This window comes from Convolutriloba macropyga, chromosome 3 (assembly GCF_964194025.1).
Source record: "Convolutriloba macropyga chromosome 3, txConMacr16.3, whole genome shotgun sequence".
Classification (NCBI taxonomy): Eukaryota; Metazoa; Xenacoelomorpha; order Acoela; family Convolutidae; genus Convolutriloba; species Convolutriloba macropyga.
In genome coordinates, this window is record NC_134470.1 from 44,032,058 (window position 1) to 44,056,642 (window position 24,585).

The following is a 24,585-nucleotide window of genomic DNA, read 5'->3' on the forward strand; positions in this document are numbered from 1 at the left end:
GACCAGTCAAGTTGTTATGTGTCATATATCACTTCAATTGATTTCCATGAAACTTTAGCAACCTCAGCCGAACATGTAGATAAAAAGAACCATTATTTCGGCTTTTATTTTTTTTCTATTCCTTTTCGATGTCCAGGAAATCATATAAGATCTTTATATGACAAACAGGAAATCATACAGATTATCTATGACCTTGAATGATTACCAAGAATACATAACTTTATGTAAATCAAGAAAAGTTGTGTGATGGATGAACAGGGAAACCTTCTGCTTTTGAAACAATCACAGGCCTGGAAAGAGAAACTGTGCTCGATTTTCAAAAATTGTTGTCATGTAAACGCTCGCAGATGTTGCCATCAAATGCTAAAATGTTGCTAAAAAGGGAGACCGTAGTTTGAAAGGGCGCTTTATTATCACAAACAAGAAGGTAAAATTGATTTGTTTTCTATCATCATAAAAAGCTAGGAAACGCTTCTATTGAACGCATTAAGTGTAGATAGAAAAGCCTGTTATGATTAATGCTCAATTTAGACTCAAAGGCGTCAAGAGGTAGAAAGAGCTCTTTGTGTTTGATTGAACAAAATTTCGTCACAAAGTCAATAAAAACGTGGATTATTTGTCTTTTTTCTTGTTTACCGTTTTTGCTTCTTCTTCACGCCGTGGCTTTTCAAATAAATAAATAAATCACATTTTTCTTCTCTCTATATAGACTGCCGCATTCTATTTGTTTGTTTTCGCATCTGCTGTGAAAGGATAAACAAAGTAATACCTTCCCATAATTCACTACACGCTGGTTTTAGCAAAACATTTCTTATTTTTAACTTGTTTAATTCACGCACCCACCAATTTTGTTCATCCTCCATAAAAAAAGGTCGGTGTGACAAAATTTCAGAAAGCAAGTTGATTTGATTACGTATGTTATAAAATGTTTCCCTTAACCAAGTTAGGTAAGTAAATAAAAACAAAAATAACCGGCGCGTGACTTGAAAATAAATCTGATTAACTCTGCTAAGCTTTTCCCAGCAGTAGCTTTGCATAATGGAAAAGAAAAACACGCGCGATTTCAATACACAATTTTGTTACCATTTTAAACCAAAATTCTTCCTCTGATCGATTATTTTTCCTTGCTTTTACATTTTCCTAATTTTGTTTGACAGCGCCTGAGCAACTTGGTAATCGCCAGTGACGCAACTTTAATATCCCAGATTTTCCACGGATTATAAACAGGTAGTAATCCGGAATTGCTTTCGTTATTGCCAACAGAGGTGATATATTGTTACCAGTGTCTGGATGAGTAGTGTTGTCGAAATCTAGATGAAAAGCACCATAAAAGAGACTGTTTCCAGCAAAATTGAGTTTGAATTGGACATCAGTTTATTAAATTTTGTTATATCATTACTATATTCGATGAGAGAAGGTAAGTTTCACTAATTTCTTTGTGTTGCTCCCTCAATATCAGAATTTTCAAAGCGTCCTTGTGTTATAGATGTCTCATATATAACTTGATTAAAATATCTCTAAAAACTATAATTATATCCAATTTCGCTTCCTATTGCAGGTTTATCAAATTGCTGGATGTTTATCAGCCAAAGGCTATTATTTTGGAAGGCATACTTTTGATTGCAGTTAAAAAATGCGGGTTGGTGAGAAGTAAAATTTTTGTGCATTAGCTGCAAAATAGCATAATTCCAAAAGTTCAAAACCAAGCAGCCATTTTAGTAAAAATAAACATTATCGAAACAGTTGCTTACAGCAAAAAGGATTAAAATTTTCTCACAATTTGCTTTATTCATTTCTCATCTGTTCTCCATCACAAAATTAGAAAAAATGATGCCAAAAGGACGCAAAAACATGTAAGTTGAATTAGAAAAAAAATTGAGCTCAATGATTGACCAAAAGAAGCAAACAGAATTTGAGAGATGCCCAAAAAATCACACGGAAACACAGCAGGAACTTTAGTTTTTTTTATTGATCTTAACATAAGATGCATTGTATAACATTACTGATGAAAATACAAGGCAATTTCTTGGACAATCAAATAATTTTCTCTGTATTCGTCGCCTTAGAATACATGAAGCTGGGTTCAAAAACCTAAGATTCTGTTGACGCTAATATATCTGCTCAAAAGCGGCTTGACGATAGCGATTTTCTTCTTGTACAATTGAAAGGTCAAAAAAGAGCAACGCTCTCCCCTGCAAAGCATAAGTGAATTTATGGCAAGGGAGACACTCGGCGACATCGATAATGAACTGCTGGCATTCCAACGAAACATGCAGGAAGGTGAACGCATCTACTTACAGTAAATGGTATCAGGAACCGTCTATTTTTTCTCATCGCAGAATACAATTCACCAAGAAAGTGTGAGAAAACTTTTGAGCTCTAAACTTTTTTTATGAACAGTCATTGTAATAATGGTGACACCGAAACAAAATTGTTATGGGGCAAACTTTGAGGAAAATTTAAAATGTAGTTTCATCAACTGATGAAACTTTGTTTTGTGGTTTCATCAATTGAATGGAAACGTGAACAGTAGCGACTTACGTTTTAGTAAACTATAGTAAGTTTTATAAGTTAATTTTAACTTGGAATGCCATGTTTCGGCAATGTTTGTTATTAATTTGTGCTTCATCAGTACTGAATTTCACTGAGACTCAACTCCGGGTATGCTCATTTTGCTGAGATTCATTTCTTAATCAGGCTCTTGATTTTAATCTCAACAAGAATGTGCATAGTTTACTGTACCAAAGTCACTAGAGCTCAAGTTCCGTTTTTGTTTTGTAAATTTTTCAAAAAGTTATTCAAAAAATTCTCCTCAGTTCTCGAAAACTGAAAGTACAAAATTTATCCTAAAGCATAAAACATAGTGTAGCAGTAGAAAAACTGGATGTAAACCTCCATCCAATCAGAGACTGACAAGACACTATTCTCTTTTATATAGAGAGAACTCTACTAACTGTAGTCAGTCTATTAGTTAGATACACCATGTGCATACTCTTGACTCCGGTGCTGTACTTTATTACCACCGTAAAAATAGAAGTTTATCTTCAGTGTTTTACTGAGTCGGTTAGTCTGAGAGATATAGGTAAGCCTACTTCGCGCGCAGAAATAAGTAGCCCTAGCCCTTTATACTTTAAGGCTGTAAAAGGAACCCACCTTGAGTCTGCCTTAATTGGTGCGACCAGCGAGTTAAAAAGCTGTAACCGTAAAAACAACTCAAACAAAACACTCTTTTCTCTCTTGAGAAAGAAACTTGGAATTAGATTACATAGCTTTTTACTCTTTATGTACTTAAAACTTAAGAAAAACGGGAACACAGCCCCAATAAAAACAAAACTATTAATATTTGAACACAAAAATACACAAAATGGATCATCACGTTGATCAACTTTCTTCAAACGTTCCCACACATTCGGACGAATTACAACTGGTTGTTCTTACACAACAGAACAAACGCTTAACAAGCGACATTTTAACCTTTGAAGTTAAACACTATCAAGACCAAGACGATTTAAATATACTTTTAAACACACTGCAAAACAACTTATTTTGTTAATACCACTATTTTGCATTAGAGCAACAGCCTCTCCTCTCTTTACCAGAAAAAGCATCACAAGTTTCACGGACTGCTTTTCTTTCATATTTAGTTGAAATTTATGGAGCTCAACTCACAAAGGGCTCAGTTCTTTTCGTTTATGATCCCCTAACGACCACATTTACCTCTTTAATATATGACACTATTTAATCCACTATCTGAGACACTATTTGAATTCCTTAACAGAGTATGGTCAGAAATACAACCTTTAGATAGAGAAGGCGTTTTTCGAAAATCTTCTTTTGAATTTCTTAAACGCCTTGTATCCACCCTTAATGCTAATGAATCACAGTCACGGAAAGAGAGCGTACAAAAAATTGCTAGACAGGAAATAGAAGGCTTCTCTCAACTTCTCAAAACATACATAAGTTCTGTAAAAGATGCAGATCTAGACGATGAACAGAGTTTTGATTCTCGTACACTTTTATCTTGGTTTATACACAGATTTTGGAAAAGTATGGTAAGACACATTTTTCCAGCCACAAGACTAATAGCAGAAACATTTCCACAAATACTGCCTAAACTACCTGAGACGCTCCATTACATTTACGATCCGCACTGGTTTCCACAAAATTTCAGAAATGTTCCGGAAATACCATCTAAAATTATTCAAAAACTAACAATTAATCACCATAATATAGAAATTAAAAATTACATAATCATATTAAAAATTATAATCCAATCTCAACCAGTTACCCGTCTAATTGAAACCACAGACACAGATTTTAACTCAACATTATTAGATGATGGAACACTTTTTTCATCACACACGGTAAACACATTAATCCACTTGAAAGTAATGAGCAAAAACAATAACCAAAAAAACAAGAATAATAATGTTTTTAACAATACCACTGATAACACACATATTTATCACAATCACCAACACAGACAACTTGTGAATTCAACTGATTTGACACAAAATTCATATCTACTAAATACAACATTACCTACACTACCAAATGTGAATTTACCCCTACAACGTCTACACAGACAAAATTCAGTACATTATAACTCTGAACCAATTATTCTAATTAACTCAACACAACCTACACCAGCTACCAACCAAAATTTTCAAACAACCCCACAGCAATTAGTTAACATTGATAGACAAATAAACTCACAAAGTACACAACAAATTAAAAATGCTCCAACCGATTAATATATACAGGCAGCCTCAACCTAAACGCCATCACTTGTAGTCCCTAGAAATGTACAAAGGATGTACCCTTATTTAGGTGGATCGGTACCCTTGCAGCAGTCCTTAAGACCTTTTGATGGTACTGACCCTACTTACACAACAGAAGTTTTTCTAAATGATATCTCAGCAAACATGGTAATGACAGCGGGACCAGAACAGACTGATTCACCATATCATGGAGCTTGGATCCTGAAAAGAATTAACATAATACAAACGGCCTGAATCGGACCAGCACAACATTGTTACTCACATCTACCACTCGACATAAAAAAGAATTGGCAAACAATCGAAAACACAAGCAAAATTATTATTAGAGAGCATAACACGTGCCTCCGGTAAAAAAATTCAAACATTAGCACTTAGAATTGGGCAGATGACTCGAAAGGCATATGTTAACAATGCTCCCGATATGGGAAATGCACAAATGAATGACGCATTTGTCAAAGCAATTGATCCACAATTAGCCAGATTAGCACTAAAAAAGATTGCAAATCACAAATCAACGGCACTAGTACCACAACTTCCATTCGCACGATTAGTAGAAAAAAACACTAAAAAGATATCACAAAAACACACATAGATAGACATAAACTCAAAACAAACTCCACTTTTTCTTCCTCAATTATTGATCTTTCTTTGGATACTGATCATCTCACAGTAGAAGATATACACATGATGGAACATGATATCGCACACGGGATCAATTTAGTTCGACACAAGTACTCAACTGATCCTATTTTTAAAGGAAAACCACTCTTCCTAAAATTTTGTAAAAAAAGTTCACGCTCAGGACATAGCATTTCCACATGATCTGATAAAAGATACAGAAAACAACTCGAGAAAACAAATTTTCAATCAAGCAATGAAAGGTAACCAAAACTTTCCAAACAAGCAAGTCACATCAAACAGTATGACATGAAAGCCACTACCATTTTTACATCGTTCTAGAAGTAACAGTAGAGAACACCGAAAAATTTCAAGGAAAAGAATTCCAAATAAATTCTCACAATCTAACTCATAACCTTATTCCGGTAATAGTAATTTTAAACCACCAAGTAGAAGTGGTTCACCATAACCAAGACCATCAAACTCACAAAATAGTTCTAATTATAGCTCTAGACCACAATCACCTCACTATAATAGAGATGAAAATAGTTCAAGCAACCATTCTCGCGTAATTGACTTCGTAAAGTCAGAAATTGTATTAACTTGCTGTTTGGTCAGGAACAGAGAGACAGCACAATGTCTAATACTGAAAATACAGACACACAGAATGTCTCCGAAGAAATACTCCTCAAACCACAGTTTAAGGATTTACTCTTAGAATTAAATCAGGATACCCAGGACGAATATTTTAATCGCAAGGAGGAAGTTAATACTCTCATAGAGGAATACATCTTTTTCACATCATTTAAAAGTAATACCTGGGTATTACAACTAACAATATGTACACAACAGACACTCGATCACACAAAATCAACTTCGCCACCACATCTTGAAATAGACTTTCTATTAGACTCTGGCGCATCACTTAATATATTATATAACGACACTTGGAATGAAATTAATTAATATCACAAATTACAATTAAAAGCATCACCATTTGTTCTCTCAGCAGCAAATAATTCTCGATTACAGTCGAACGGCACAAAAAACTTACTTTATATCAAGATGTATCGGAGAGTAGAGCTCTCAAGAATTCTTCCTTTACACTCACTTTCCATGTATCAAACACAAAATTCAATATCCTAGGCACACTTTTACTAGAGAAATATATCGACTCAATTAAATGTTCATCTCACACATTAAAATTAAAGACAATAATGCTACAAAACCACTGAAATTTTACGACTCTTCAATAAAACCATCCCCATATTATTCACGATTAATTCTCGTCTTTGGTGATAACTCATTGTGTTTCAAGCCCTCCGAACACAGAATTCTAACTAATTCCCTAACCGCATATGAAGGTAAAAATAAATATGCAAACGGTACTATCCTGTACGCGTCTGATTTTTCATTTATGCCACTACGGAAACATAAAAAACCCTCAATATCCTTATCAGTCATTTATCCAAATTTTAATTCAAAATACCTTGAATCATCCTCTTACCCATGTAAAGTGAATAATTGGGTACGCACGATAGGATATTTCACTAAATGATTTTCGAACAACAAATTATCGCATCAATGAACTCACAGAAGTCATGGATGCTTACACCACAAATTACTTTACACAAAGTAAATCAGAAACACCTAAAAAACTTTATTGTTTAAATCTCACTAAACAACAAGAACGCGAATAAAAATCACAACAAAAAAATTCCATATATCATTCAACGTCTCAAACTTCACAGAAGCGGATCAAAATTTCTCACAATGTTCAATTTTGAACACACAAAATTAGCACAAATACAATTCGAACGAAGAATTAGCACAACTTTTCACACGATTTAAACAATGCTATGCAAAATCTAAAGTCGATATCGGAAAAATTAAATTATAACTAAATCTCCCCCTAAATGCAAAGCGACATTTATAAAACAGAGAGCTACTCGTTTTCCACTCCAATTACAAGACAGAGTACAAAATTTACTCGACATTTTGACACACTTCTATAATATAGCACCCCTGATTACAGATTCCCTCACCACGGAAAATACTTAAATCAAACCTGTAATTATCCTTATAAAAGGATATTCACTCAAAATCGTCTTAGATGCTCGTTGGTTGAACACAAGGATTGATGAAACAAAATGCAGCTAGCCTATAGAACCAATACAAATTATTCTAACTCGCATTTAAGGACCAATTTTCTCTAAAGTTGACACCAACAGCGCATACAACCAAATGCCACTCGATAAACCATCAGAAAGACTCACAAAATTTGTAATAGCTGGTCAGCAATGCTGTTCAGAATTCTCAAAAATCAAAACCTCAAAGCCGCTCCAGATAAATCTTTCTTTTTCTTGGATTCAGTTAGTTTTTTGGGACATCAGATACAGAATAATCACATACAACCACTTAAATCTAAGATAGACAAAATTCTAAAATTACAACCACCAAAAAAAGGAAGGAGTTCAAAACTATGCAGGATTTCTTACGTTCAATTCAAAATATATTTATAATCTCCAACTCTGGGATACAACATAATTGAAATGGAATACAACAAACATTTAACAGAGTAAAAAAAGAACTTAAAGACGGAACACTCTGCCTCGAAATGCCTAATTCACAAAAACTTTTGTTTTTCTCTGCGATGCCTCTAACTATGGCATCGGAGCTGCACTTCTTCAAAATAACGAATTTGGAAAAATGGAGTTAGTGTCAGCAAACTCTCGTCTATTTTCTACCACAGAACTTAGACTTTCAACCATTCTTCTCGAACGCTCAGCAATAATTTGTGCACTCTCAGAATATGAGTTCCTTATTCAAGGATCTAAACCCCCGATTATATTATACACTGATCACAAACCAATTCTCCTACTATTCACACAAAAGAATAAACCAAACCACGGAGTTTATAAATTTCAACTACTTTCAATGAAATTTCCAATTCTATACTTAGTTTGGACGGAAGGAAAAAGCCTTTCACTTCCGGATTTATTAAGTCGTTCACTAACGACCACAACACAAGACGAACACCGTCTCAGAACAGTTGAGATTCCAGACTCTATTAAACTCTTTATGACACACAATCAAAACACACAACTTATACAGTGCCACTATGCTGTATCAAAAGAATACATTAATACAGTATCTAAAGACACTAATATAGAATCACCACAATTTCCAATTCATTTACAGATTAAAGATAACTATTTCAAGGTACAATTAGAAAATTATCTCTATCTTCCTGCTTCGTACAACGAATTCCAAACCAAGCAAAACCTTTGGACAAATACAGCAACATAAAATACAACAAGTTAAACACAATCACTTACTACCAGACACTTATCCTATTATACAACACACGGATGTCATACTGAATACAATTAAAAAAGAACCTTTCACCCAATCTAATCAAAATGCAAACTATGCCGAATTAATGAACACCAAAAAGTTTTCACTCCCGGCAATGGCTGATTTTATACCAAAATTTCCAAAACTTTACAACTATTTTTATAGCGAACAAACAGAACTAAATGATACACTCCTGTATGAAGCGCAACAACAAGACCCAGTAATAAGACAACTCCTGCCGTGGAAACGCCATATAAATTACCCTTCCATACCCTCAATTACTATTCCTGCAAACAAAGGATTACTACACTATTACTGACGCTTCCAAAACTTAAGTTTCACTGAAAGCAATCATCTCTTTTACTGTATACAAGAAAAAACCTCACCAAAATCTCTTCTACCACTCTTTCTTCTCTTAGTAATATTTCATGTTGCACATTCCCTCGATTTCTCAGGTCGCCCAGGTCGTGAAAAAACACACACTACAATCACAGAAAACTACTATTTTCCAAATATCCACACATGGGTTGCAAAACTTACACAAGTTTGCTTAAATTGCCAGACGAGCAATTCCATGCCAAACCACCTCATGGCTCCACAACATCCATTCGTAGAAGTTTCAGCATACTTAAATCACCGCGTTTCAATGGATACAAAAGGCCCAATTTCCCGGTCATCGGATGACAATTCTTACGTCTATGTCATCGTAGACGAATTCCCACATTACGTGGTACTTCAACCTTCTCCCAAAAATGGTGCCACAAATGCACTCACTGTGTTATTTGACCACTGGATTGTCAAATTTGGAATACCAGATATTTTAGTAACTCATAACGGAAATGAATATATTAACGGAGAATTTGTACAGAACGCATATAATGTACAGTTTAAACCATAAACGCCATATGCACCATGGTCTACTGGACTTGTAGAAAACAGTAATCGCCAATTAAACACATTTCTTCGCACAATTTTACAAGTCAGAACCAATATGAATCTATCACCATACGAACTATTATTTGGACAATACCAAAACGACCCATAATGTTCAATCGATCTTCCACTACAGATAGCTTGGGAAATTGTAAACCTTCACTCAATTCATCTTGTAATTCCTTACCCAAACATACACATACTGATCATCTCGGTCATCACCCACAAATTAAAAAAACACAGAAAGGAACTTTTGCACATTGGTTTCTCAATCGTGAAAAGATACACTCGGAAATTTATTATGAAGTTCACAACTATCTAAACTAAAATAAACATTTATGCGCATTTTTAAATCGCCGTTATGGAACGCCGCAACCACTAAAAATTAATACTTATGTTTTAGTTGTGAATAAAGCAACACAAATTGGAATATCAAAAAAGATCCAACCAGACTCCCCACGTTGGTTTCTCATAAACTAGAAGATTTTTCTAGTGAAAAAAATCACTCGTCACAGAAATAAAATTGTAACATATTACCCGAAAGAACTTTTCGTTCAAGAACAAATGGAGAAATATTTCTCGGATAACTCATTATTAAGACTCCATCCAAAAAAAACCAACAATCACCAAGTCCAAGTCGGTCTCGTTTAGTCGAGCCATCCCAGATATACCATCAACAGATGACTTTTTTTGCAACCTCTTGTAGCCTGTCTGAAATACCGAAAGCACTTCGGAAAACTACACCACAGAGACACTCGTCTTAGACGCCAACCGACGAAAGACTATAAATTTTTTATAGCACAATCGAAAATTTCGGCTTCAAGAACGACGAACGTATACGCACATATAATCACCATTCTTTTAATACACAAAATAATTCTTCTCGTTTTAGTTAGCCGAACACAATTTAGCCTAACACACTAAATACCTAGTAAAATCAATTCCACTAAAAATACAGTTTCCTCGTTCTCCTATACGAGAGGGATAATTCACATAGTTCTTTCACCCTTCTCCCCCGTCATACAATTAGTTTCACTGGGAAAAGTAATCAAGCCTCTTAATATTGTAAACAAAGAACACGAACTATCTCTTCGCCTGCTACCCTAGCAGAACCACAAAAACCCCGCCACCAGGAAATGAAAGGAAGGAGATTGCAGGCAATTCCCCACAAAAATAATAAAAACGAAATTAACCAAAAAGTAAGTTAACAACAGACCCAGGGCTCGGTCAGGGAAAAGTTCCCAAATCTAATTTATTTGTCAAGATATGATTCGGTAACTTTTTTTCCCGAACAAAAAGTCGTGATCAGGCTACATCATATCGGTCTAAAATCACTTTTCAGTCTACCACTCTCTCAACCTATTTGCTTCTTTCAATATTCAAACTCCTCTCAATGTTTCTCATCAATACTTCATTCTCTCTTCACTCTCTTCTACACTCCCTTCAAACTTAGAAAGCCTCTTTTTCATCTATACACTTAGAAAAATGTCTTTTCTAAGCCTTTCTCTATTGTTTTTACTTTCACATCTTTTCTCTAATTTCAAAAAGAGCTGTCACACAGTAAAGTTCTTAGCGCATTAACGGGAACAGCATTTGCTTCAAGCAACACTTCAGCTGAAACAGAAACACCATCTCTGCTTCAATTCTCCACTTTCAGTCCTACAGCACTGAAAGAAACTCTATCTCCTAAACTAAACAGATGTGCACATTACGTCACAGTATAGACTTGAAGTATTATTTCAGAGAACACCATACGCGGATACTTTTTGCTATATCCAAAATTCCAAACCTAAACAGGTCCATTTCCAAGATGTTTCTTAGAATTTAGACCATATTCTATACTCACACACTTGTTGTGAATGGGTTTTCTATATTCGAGACTTTAATAACGAACACATAGCTCGTTTCTATCTCCCAATTTTCCCACCACAAGCAACACCAAAACTCTCTGAAATTATTTATACAGACATTGTATGCACGGTTAATCTTGACTCTATCCCAGCCTTGTACGATATAAAAAATATTAAAGAACTTTTCAGGTTGGATGAACAATACCAACAACTCGCAAAACAACAACATCAACCACTCACAAAGTTAAACAATATATCCACATACTATCTCTTCAATCGAACGAAAGGACTATACGATTGACGAATTGTTAACAGTTTTCAGTGAAGATTTTTTAGATCTCATCTATCTCCATAATGTCATCCCATCAGAGTCACCCTTCGCAGCAATCAGAGTTGGTGTACCTACTTTAAATCTTTTACTAATTTTCATCCCCGCCTCTACTAACTAAAGAATGTGTTATTGCGATAATTTCCACATTCTGGGCCAGAGATTATCGTCACAATTGCGTCCTCTAGTCAACAACCCAGCACTAACCCAAGTGCTCCCCCGTCTCAGAATCACCTAATTGCTCATACAGAGAAGCGACTTAACAATCAAACCCCAAAAAATCATCATTTCAACTCTTTTATAAAAGACCACAAACACAAGAAACCGAGGAACACCATACAGAGTCAGTACTACTGACAAATCTGCAGATAGACCTCGTCCTACTGAACACTCCCCCCCCCACTTTACCCCATAATCAGTAGTCCCGTATACCCCCATCAAAATCAAACGCAAATACACCAAACGCAAGCACAACAACAACAAACCCACCATGTAAACACACAAACTTTACTACCATATTCCTGTTTTGCTATCTAACACAACACTCCAACCACCAACTATTATACCAGCTCCACCACGAGCAACACAACTTGAGTTAATTAATTATTCCAACACTCCGCAATTCTCCACTCAACCTATAAATTTTGCAAACACCGACCAAACTCACAGCTATGAATTGCCACAGTCAATTCACACTGTTTCAAATATTACTGATGCACCACAAGATATCAGTTTAATTTCAGACACTTCTATGTCTGACCCAATCAGCTCTCAATTCTCTTCACTTACTCCATCACAAGTTGAGATTAACCCCTTTAATCCGGCACAAGGACCAATTTCTAATATTAAACGCTTACTCTCACCAGCACATTGGAATCATTCTTTTAATATAGTCAATTCATCACCATCTTCTAAAAGTTCACTACCACTCAATTTCAAGGTACTCTACCTATAATCACGCTAAGCTCTAATTCACCAACACCTGATCCACATCAACATTCTAACCACTGTATCGGAAAACATCCAGATACTAATGGAACTTATCCAACTTTACCACTAAAACTTTATCAAAATTTATTGTCAACCATCCTGCCCTTTTCGGAGACAACAATAAAGGCAAACAACTTCAATATTGGGCTAAACAAAGAATCTCTAAATCAAATAAGGTCACCCCAGTACAAAAAAAGAGCACACAATCTCTTAAAAACAATCGAAAATCACGTTTTCGGTTGAAATTGTTGTAGAACAATACAAGTTAATTTTTCACCCACAAGCTGCCGCACCAACTATTTTCAGAGTAAAACTAATCTCTCAACCTTTATTTGTCAAGAAATTCACTATAAATTTGAGAGATATACCAACAAAACGGCAGGATATTTTGTCTTTTACAATCCTCAATCTGGACTCTCGTACACATGTGCATTACAAATTTAATTCTCTTATTGGTTAATTTATTCCTATCACATCCACTTCCAATAAAACAACCAATTGAAGTAGGTCAACACAACATTTCCACACCCAAATCAGTCGTACAAGACCTGATAGTCACACATTATGATTGTTCCCCAAAGCATATCACAATTGTGCAGTATTATAAGTTCAATAAAATTGTCGAAGGTAAAATCAAACCCGCAGATTTTCAAATACTCCCCGTCCAGGTACATATATTTTCACAAAATTCGCAAACTTCAAGTACGAGCCTATGCCATATACGCTAAACTTAGCGACAAAGAAAGCTTCTGTCACAAAATCGCACTTAAAAGAGGCTTCAGAATTGATCACGATAATTGCTATGTTAACAATATGGAAAGAACTTTCTATTCCAAAGAAATTGAAGCTCGTAGAGAACTTGCAAGCGTTGGTCTCATAAGCAAACACCACTATCAACCACAGATTATACAATTTGATGTACTCGATGACCCACGCTGGCAAGCGAATATAGAAGCCAAACAAGGCCATTTTCAACTTGATCGCTATCGACACTTTGCATTCCAACACGGAAGCATGGTCTATAATCCAAGGGACCATGAGTGGATTCCAAACGCCACTGATAACCCCTGGACTAATTGTCCAGGTAGAAATCCGCAAGACGAATATCATGTCATCCATCCACTAGGATGGTCACTTCAATTAACAAACATGACACTCACCCTTGATGTAAAATCAGAAAGCATTTACTTCTTTAAAGACGCTACTGCCCTCCCAACCACGTTATTAAAGCCACATTTATTTGGGCACCCGAAAAGCACTGTCTTATATTGATGTTGGAAGATCATATGCACGAATGATCAAAAGCCAAAAACGCTACTTTATTGAAACACTAAAACAAATGGAACTAATTCTGGTCACAAACACAATGCAAAAATTGCACTCTAGTCGTTTCCAAAAACATCTTTATGATGAGACCGCACTGTCTCGTTTTGAAGTTCTCACTAAACCCTTACACAAATGTAATGAACATCGACCATATTATGCCACAAAATACCAAGATTTTTTTTCAATACAATGAAGGGTTTAAAATATATAACCCGTAAAGCATCAGCTAAATTTAAAGATGCACACGTAACAGTTCCTGAAGGCTCACCTCCCATCACAAATTATACCAAAGCTAACATACGAAATGGATATGTTATACCACAAGAGTCACTCAATTATCGTAAACCTGAAAAGCACGAACTTTTAAGAAAACAAAATTGGTTTGGTGCTGTACACCCAAATGTACAGATTGATGCAAAACTAGAAAATATGGTTAGCGAAGTCTTATTAGAAATGGACCACGCGAGTCTTTCTAATTATAAAAATTTTTGTGATCTTGACCGCGATCTCAAGCAGACCGCCTTCATCCTATTAACAGGAAAATTTCCACTCGTAGGATATGTCATCACAGGACAGCGACACACATTCGCTACACTAAAAAGTTCCAACGTAATTTCACTTTTCCAATGTAAAGTTGTTTCATCACCCTTATATGCATTAAAAAAACAATGTTTCGAACGAATCCTTATCTATTATCAAAATAAACTACAATTCGTTGATTTAGTTGCACGTAAGACTTTCCCCTGGTCTACTAATGAACCATGTATATCTGATAACTGTGATCAACAAATTTTTCTCGACGGAGACGGCGATGACACACATCGCTTAACACCCTATCCAATTAAATCGCGAAATCCCGTTAGAACTTTCACACCCGACGAATTAGAAAACCGCTTCACCCACGCAGATTTTACCGCACAACAACTCGGCATTTACAGTCAACATGACTGTACTAAATCTATATATAAGATGAAATTTAACCAATTAGTCGATGACGCAGCAGAGAAATTTGAAGTAGCACAAGCAGTAAATTTTGCAGATCTTGCAAAACAAGCAAAATTAAAAGCACAATTCTCAAAACTACAAAGTGAATATAATAGTTACTTCAACAAACTCTTTATTAACGAAAATATTTCACCCTTCGCCGTCTTGACTGGCGTGATTTAATTAATGGCAACTATTTAAAAGAATCCCTCTTAAAAGGAATAATTGGATACACTTGGTACGTATTAGTATTGTTTTTAATTTTTTACAAGGCCTATCTGGCCTATTTCGTAGTGCATTTAACACATACAATCTTAAATCACTCATAGGTCCCAATATCACATTGGCTAAAATCATCATCAACGGATTCTTTGGTGTATTTTCCCAAACAATATGTCATGTAATACAATCTGATTCTACACAATATAAACCACCATTACCTAAGAAACGACGTAGACACTCTGTTGACAGTTGCACTCCACACTCTCACAATGAATTGAGTTTATTACATGAAAAGTTTGAGAACTTCTACAAGAAATTCTCTTCTCCAGTACACAATAATTCAAACAAACACCACACTTCCACGCTACCAACCTCTTTTTACCAATGCTACGAAACACCATTAGAATAAAAAAAACCTGATTTTCAAACCACACAATTACACACTTTTCCACTTTTCACCCGAACATTTATAAACGCTCACATGGTAATTCACTCTCAATGGACTCTTTTGATGATGATCCTGATTACCAGGAAATTCCAGAAGAGCTCATTTTAAATCTACCTAGCACTTGTATTTAACAATTTTTAATTTAGCGCCTCAACTCCACAAGAGGGAGCATCACCAATTCCCCCAAATGTCGACCCAACGGCATACGACCTCATCAGTCAGCGGTATTTGTCCCCAACCGGGCGTACTCTGGAAGAATCCGTAGTTCACGACCACGATCGCAGCCAGTGGTTTACTCATCACCAGTGATGCCAACACCCCACACACAGCGTCCACCAGTACCCTCACCGCGGTACAGCCCGACAATACCACCTCTCAGGCCACAACCATCCTTCCCGCAACCACCCAGTTCCGATCGACCACATCGACGGACAATTATCCTTGTACCTACCCCTCACCCAGAAGACGCCCACGAGCGACTGAACATGAAATATATCCAGTCCGCTGCTCTCCGATACAGGCTTCACAATCGCCGGCTCGTCACACCGCAAACCCTTCATGAGGCCCACAGCCCTCATCCTCTCTTGTCAGAGGAAATCACTTTGCATCTACACAAGGGACTATCCACCGGTCACAAGGACCGAACTTCCGTTTTCACGAATTCACCAATCCCCTCGGTATTAAAACCGCCCAAGGATTTCATGTGCCGGAGCGAATTAACTACACCTCCACTCCAGCCCAACACACACTCAAACCCACAGCAAGCTCCTGCTGTCTTGGACAATTGGAGAATGAATACGTTCACAAGGGACGGGACGGGGACCTTCCACTAGAATATCTCCACTTCTATATTTTAAAGCGTTTCACAGAACGATTCTGGCACCAATCAAAATATTTCTTCGCTCTTGCAGATAGCCCGAATGATTATCTAAGACTTTCTTCACTCGCGACACTGCCCCTTACCAAATTTACCAGAAGTACGATCCATTCTATAAACAATTCGGTTTCCTCCATCCCACACAGATGGATGTCAACAACACCACGCATAAAGTCATTCACGTGAAGATCCTCCACACGGTGCACAATTATCTATTTGTGCAACACCATTTTCACAGAACCAACCCACTTATTCACATTAATTTTCGTCTACAGTACGCTAACACCAAATTGACCTCGCCTTACTATATAAATTATAGTTATATAATTCAACTTTGACCCCATCAAGAACTATTTTATATTTTCACCTTCATACGCGAAGACCAACCGCCCTATCCACGTCCCAATCGAGTATCTGCAATGTGTAGAGGGAGGAGCCACGAAGTGTATGCATGGCCACACTTTCAACCTACTCTACAGGGACTCGATGGCGGATAAACTTGACAATCGCAAACCCTCACAAGAAGAGACGCAGATCTTCAACCATCTTCTCGCGTTGCAACCCCACTGCAACCTCGACCTATAACCCCGTGCCCTCGCTGCTCGTTTGGCGCATGATCCCGAATTTTTGGCATTCTTCCGCGATCCAGACAATCGAGCTCCGGACTTTGAGTTCAATTACCGGACATAGGGCTCACAGACCCTCCAATCCAAGACTCACTGTTCTTGAGAAACTCACTCAAAACTTTTATTTTTATATTTCTTTAAAATATTCATTATTTTTTTGTCTAACTCCCTTTCTTCTTTCATACAATTGAAGATGAGGATCAATTCTTTTCTTCTTCCTCCCGGTCGAGGCTTACTAAAAGAAGGCAATTAAATTTGACTAGTAAATTTAATAGGGAAATTAGCTCACACAGTAGCTAAATGATAGATTTCCACCAGAAGGTAAGCTGGTAAATCCAACTGGTTCAAATCTTGTAACAGGTGGAGATAAACAGAAATCTCCTTTTTCAGAAACTTTTTTTCTCAGAAAAGGAACTGTGTTTATTGCTTTACATTCAAAGTTGATAGACTGTGATTATCTACAAAAACCTTGAAAAGCAGTAATGATTACAATAAAAATTTGTTATTTCTTAAAAACTATTTAATATAATAGGTTAATAGTTTTGTGTTATTGAAATTGTTTCTAAAGCACTTACAGGTTTGCTGTTAATGGCAAGCGGTTTACTAGCTGACAAACAGAAAAAAATGCTTACTTTTAAGAAAAGGGGTACAAAGTTTTTAGGCAAAACTTAAAACGTTTTTTCAACAAAAGCACCAAAAAATGATTGCCATGAACTTGTTCTTGTTGAATGTGAGAAAATTAAACAATGCTGACAATAATTGACGACTCAGACACATCATTTGCAGCAGCAATTGATCTCAGAAACTATACAATTAAGCTGTTGAAGCTAAAATACTTCGGCCTTCGAGCAATATAATTCAAAATTCACATTAAAACTGCACTGCTAAATGAACAATTTCCAAATCAAGAGTTTAAACACAGCACTCAAACAAAAACAAATTGCACAGGTCCGGTTGCGAACAGGAAAAAATATTGTTAGGCGAACAATGAAAGCTGAATATTTTTTATGCTTGAAACAGGTTCATTTTGCAGCTTAAAGTAGAAACAAAACGCAAAAGAAAGCATCTTCAAGATTTACTGATGTTACCTGCCAAAAAATTCTATCTTTTAAGATTCTGACAGAATGAATTGTTATCTTTCCGGAAATAATCCAGCAAGACTATGCATAATCTTGCAAGTTAACTGTAGCAGTAGAAATACTGGATGTACACCTCCATCCAATCAGAGATTGAGAAGACACTATTCTCTTTTATATAGAGAGAACTCTGCTAACTGTAGTCAGTCTATTAGTTAGATACACCATGTGTATACTCTTGACTCCGGTGCTGTACTTTATTACCACCGTAATAATAGAAGTTTTATCTTCAGTGTTTTACTGAGTCGGTTAGTCTGAGAGATATAGGTAAGCCTACTTCGCGCGCAGAAATAAGTAGCCCTAGCTCTTTTTACTTTAAGGCTGTAAAAGGAACCCACGTTGGGTCTGCCTTAATAGATATTGAAGGTTAAATCATTCATTTCGAGAAGCTGAAACTTATGATGATTTTGCAAACTAATATTGGCTTGCTTGAACTAGAGATACCTCACCCGCTTCATGGTTTAAACCATTTTGCCGCAGAGATTAGCCAGTAGTCCTAATTTCACATAAATTGATTACTAGCACTTCGCATATCGTTTAAGTGGACTCAAGCAATCTAGAAAAGCTCCACTGTCACTCTCAACCAAATAAGTCCTGTCTATATCTGTCATTTGCAACACTGAAATTAACTCATTAATTTCAATTTTATCATTACCCTTCCTTTACAACTCAATAGCCTTACTAATATCATATTTCAATTATAAATGTGAAGAGATGCTGTATTAGAATTTATTTCTTTAGTTTCAAGCCATCTTTCGTAGGAAACTGACAGTTGCAAGGTAGTGAAAAAGTATAAAACAGGGGGGGGGGGGGGATTTAGCAAAAACTAAAATATTTTGCTAAATTTTTTGCCAGAGAGGAGAGAGAGAGAGAGAGGTCATTGTTGCTGTCTTAGTGTAACGGCTGCTCTCCCATCAAAGCCAAGGAAAACTTTACACCGCCCAGTTCGTTTCAGCGGTTTCAAATCTGTCCGGATATTGTGTTTTTGCAGTTAACTTTTGTGAACTGTATTATCCGCTATAATCCTCTATATAATGCCGTTGCATTACCTAACACTCAGTAATTTCAAATAACTACTTGTTCAGCTTCGCTGTACAATTATTTGTTTCTCTCAGAATAACAAAATAATTCAAAATGAAAAAATCAAAATTTTGTTGAGTTTTTGTTAATAACTAAAATCATAATTCGAATTTTTGAAATCCCGCTTCTATAAATTGTAGCCCTATAACTAGGCTATAACTATGCAAAGTTTCAGCTCGCTGAACTTAGCTGTTGTAAAACAGGGCCTTTTACCAGTTGCAAATCTGATTTTAAAAAATATTTTTCTATATTCAAAGTTATCAAGTTTCTCTATTGGTTTCAATAACACCAATGTTGACCCAGAGTGGGCTTTGTTAAAGCCAGTAAGAGCAACTGACTATGTGCTTTGCACAACGTTTCTCTTATTTAGGATCTTTGTTCCTCAGAAAGAAAGTTTTGAGAATATCAAAGTTTATTCTATTTTCAACAAGTCAAAGTTAAGTTAAAACTGTAAAATCACTAATATATTCTACAGAAACAAGACACGATATCAAGTAAATTACCGCTCAAGAAAATGTGCTTCAGTACGCATTGTAGGTCAGTTAATGAGACAAAATTAACGATTTTTTTCTGATTTTTTGTAGTTTTTCGAGCTCTTTTTATACAGACGTACATGTCAAAATTGCATCTCTGATTGGTTCTAGATAATAATGGCGACAGAATGTAAAAACTTTTCCATAGCGTCCCTTTTTGGGTGTAAATTTGATGTCATGGCAAGTTGGTTAACCATGTAGAAGTTTTGTCGAATATTCTGTATCATTATCAGGTTGATTCGCAATCCAATCGCAATCTGATGCAATACTGTTGAATCGTAGTATTGTTTTCGTGGTGGTTGGGGTAGTTCGAGTTTAATTTTCACTTAATGTATGACAATTGCACACCAATAATAGTTACTGGATATAATTGTTGAACAAAATGAACAAATCCGTACGTCTTCAGTAGAATGTAGCATTAAATTTCGCTCTGCATTCTATTCTAGCTTTAATGCTTGAAAAGGCCCTGAAGCGGTATTCAATTTGGTTATTGAGTTAGTAACCTCAGCCACAATACTTTGATTCTGGTCACTTAATTTGATCAGAATAGGAGGAGAAATTATACCAAATGGACCCTCCATTTTCTTGAGAAATTTATCTTTTGTTTGCGTGGTCTTATAATTCTTGAAATAAACAAAGTAAAATAATGTATAAAAGTGAAGATTTTGTGCAATTCTGTCAACAAAGGAAAATTATTGACCTTTCCCATGAAATACGGCAGATTGAACATTAACCCGTGTTTCAATCAACTAATATCTCGAGTTGTTGAATAATAGTTGTTCGATATTGTTTTCTAAATATAAAGATTAGGAGTTTCAGCATGAGTCTAGGAAATGAACCCTCTTGGAAAAAACCCAATAAACTTTAGATAGGAAATAGACCATACCGAAATGTAGCCCTAAGGAAATAAACCCCCATTTAATAAATGAATTTCGACCGTGATAATTTGATCGGTTGTGATAGTTTCATATCAAGTCCCACGAGCCGCTGAGGCATGGCCTTGTAACACAAGGTATGGCTAAACGCGCTAAATGCGCAGTTCTTTAATACTAAAATGGGGGCTTATTTCCGTGGGGGTTTTTTCCTATCTAAAATGAAGTGGGTTTCTTTCCGAGGATTTTTTCCGCAACCGTTTCAGCATAGGTTATTAAGTCAACAATATTGCATTTCGGATTCAACCGGTGACGTACAACTATGCCGACGTAATAATATGCCGATTATAATAGTGCCAAAAATTTATTCAATTTTCACCCGATAAATATCTAAACCAATCAAATTGCTTTAAGTGAAGCGAGCGCAAAATTTCTGAACGAATCATAATGAAGTGGTGAGATTTTGGATTTTATTGCTTATTAGGACAAGATAACTGGGGCTAAAATATTTAAAACAAATAATGATATTTGTGGACAACGGCCATGGCTCAGCGGCTCGAGGGAACTGATATGAAATAATCTTAACTTACTACTGACCAGCGTGCCCTGGTTGCTTTGAAAACAACATTCGGTTAGCATTTAATTGATAATTTATTGGTAATTAATTATCTGAAGCGAGCGCAAAATTTCTGAACGAATCATAATGAAGTGGTGAGATGTTGGATTTTATCGTTTATTAGGACAAGATAACTGGGGCTAAAATATTTAAAACAAATAATGATATTTGTGGACAACGGCCATGGCTCAGCGGCTCGAGGGAACTGATATGAAATAATCTTAACTTACTACTGACCAGCGTGCCCTGGTTGCTTGGAAAACAACAATCGGTTAGCATTTAATTGATAGTTAATTGGTAATAGCAGTTTCAGCACTTTTATAATCAATTTCAGTTTTGGCACTCGTAACGTCGGCATAGTATTACGTCGGCATATTCGTACGTAATCGATTCACCATTCTTTCTTGAAATTGGTTCTTTAAAAACACTGTTAATGTTTGTTCTAACCACAGTAACAAATTGGGTTATTAAAGATCCAGATATCTGTAATAAGTTTAACCCGTCTGAGAAAATGGGCACTTTGAAGCTAATTTTACTGATTAACCTATATTTACTCGACTATGTTAATTTTAATATAAGACAATAAGTTAAAAGTCGGCCATGTTTAAATACCACCAAATATACGCCAATTGTGGGCATATACAAATCATTGTTAGTAAAATTTCGAACAAAAATTTGATTGACTTTTTCTCTGTTGTAATTATCAATTTTCTACACTGCCTATCTCTGTAAATTTTACTATGACTGAAACATTTGCAGATATTAGGAGAAATACTGTAACGGCTGCTCTCCTATCAAAGTCAAGGAAAACTTTACACCGCCCAGTTCGTTTCAGCGGTTTCAAATCTGTCCGGATATTGTGTTTTTGCAGTTAACTTTTGTGAACTGTATTATCCGCTATACTGTAGAACACCGTTGCATTACTTGTTGCTCAGTTACTCCTGCTAACTAATCGCTCAGCTTTGCTGAATAATAAACTTGTTTCTCTCAGAATAGCAAAATAATTCAAATTGAAACAATCAATTTTTTGTTGAGTTTTCGTTAATAACTCAACTTATAATTCGAAATTGCAAAATCCCCTATGTACAGCTCTAGGTAACTGTCCTAGCTACTGGTTAGGGCAAATAATTTCCGTCTCCGATTTCTTAATGTTTTCGGAGAGTTTTTCCCGATAATCAAAATTTTCAAATGTAACCAAATTCGCACTTTGTGCTTCTCAGCGCACTCAATTGCTCAATAACGCAATCAGTGAACTACACTAGGCTTCGTTAAAGCCAGTAAGAGAAACTGACTTTATGCTTTGCACAAAGTTTCTCTTACTTAGGAACTTTGTTCCTCAGAAAGAAAGTTTTGAGAATATCAAAGTTAATTCTCTTTTCACAAGTCAAAGTAAAGTTAAAACTGTACAATCACTAATATGATCTACAGAAGCAAGACACGATAACAAGTAATTTACCGCTCAAGAAAGTGTGCTTCAATACGCACTGTATGTCAGTTTAATATAACCAAAATTGCAGATTTCAACTAATCTTTGGTAGTTTTTCAAGCTCCTTTTATGCTGCTAGTCACGTGGATTTACATGTCAAATTCAAATGTTGATTGGTTGTAGATAGTAATGTCGACAGAATGTGAACAATTTTCCATAACGTCACTTTTTCAATGTAAACTTGATGTCATGGGAAATTTGTTAAACATGTAGAAGTTTCGTCGAATATTCTGTATCAATAACAGGTTGATTCGCAATCCAATCGCAAAGAATCTGATGCAATACTGTTAAGTCGTAGTATTGTTTCGCTGGTGGTTGAGGTAGTTCGAGTTTGAGTTATAGTTTGACTTCATGAATGACGATTGTGTACTAATAATAGTTGCTAAATATAAATGTTGAATAAAATGAACAAATCCATTTGGCTTCGATAGAATGTAGCATTAAATTTCGCTTGTCACACTATTCTAGCTTTAAGGCTTGAAATGACCTTGAAGCGCTATTCAATTTGATTTCTGAGTTGTTAAGCTCAGCCGCAATATCGCCGGCCCTGTTTTCCATCGCGAAAAGATCTTTTCCAGGTAGTACTGGGGCGAGCTTCACTACTGGTCTCTTGTACACTCCGTCGTTCGTTCGAACTATCGCTGATCGAATCACACCGTCAGACCCATTGATGGTCTCCGTATTTCGACCTAGCTTGTAATATTCACGCTTATCACTATCTTCGATCAACCAAACGAGATCGCCTCCTTTGAGGGTTTCGTTCGCCGTAGATCGCCATTTTTGCCGATTATTCAGAGTTGGAAGATATTCTTTACGAAGTCTGTCCCATATGAGATTTGCATAGGCTTGAGTTTGTCGAAAGAGCTTTCGATGATCGACAAATTCCTCCGCGCATGGTAGGTAGGGTAAGCAAACGTTCTTGTTGCCAAGCAAGAAGTGATTGGGGGTCAATGCTTCTAAGTCATTAACATCTGAACTGACTGGAGTCAAAGGTCTCGCGTTCAACGTCTGCTCAACAATACACATCGTTGTTGAAAGAACGTCCTCAGTGACTGATCTGTTCCCCAACACTGCATACATTGCTTTCTTGCAACTTCTCACCAACCGCTCCCATACTCCTCCAAAGTGAGGTGCTGCGGGTGGGTTGAATTTCCATCTGATTCCTCGTTGAATTAGATGTTCTTCGATCCCTTCTTTGTTCCATGCCGCAACGTACTCTGCAAACTCTCTTCCAGCTCCAACAAAATTTGTCCCGTTGTCGCTGATGATCGTATTCGGTTTGCCTCTTCGAGCAATAAATCTCATTATTGCATTGAGACAACTGTCTGTGTCCAACTTGGGTACCACTTCTATGTGCACCGCTCTCATAATTAGACAAGTAAAGAGACAACGCCATCGCTTTTCGTTCCTTCGCCCAATCTTCACAATGAAAGGGCCAAAGTAGTCAACTCCAACATTTGTAAAGCCTGTTGAAGCATCTAACCGTTCTTCGGGTAGATCTGCCATGACTGGTGCTATCGTT

The 24,585-nt window shown here is 36.3% G+C and overlaps 1 protein-coding gene across 1 annotated transcript in view; it reads left to right on the forward strand.

Moving 5' to 3' along the window:
* Positions 1-704: 704 nt before the first annotated feature.
* LOC142336638 (uncharacterized) overlaps positions 705-24,585 on the forward strand; it is a 192,653-nt gene continuing 168,772 nt past the window's right edge. Inside the window, exon 1 of the mRNA XM_075385547.1 lies at positions 705-1,417. The gene's annotated coding sequence lies outside the window, so the exon portion shown is untranslated. The remainder of the gene's footprint in view (positions 1,418-24,585) is intronic.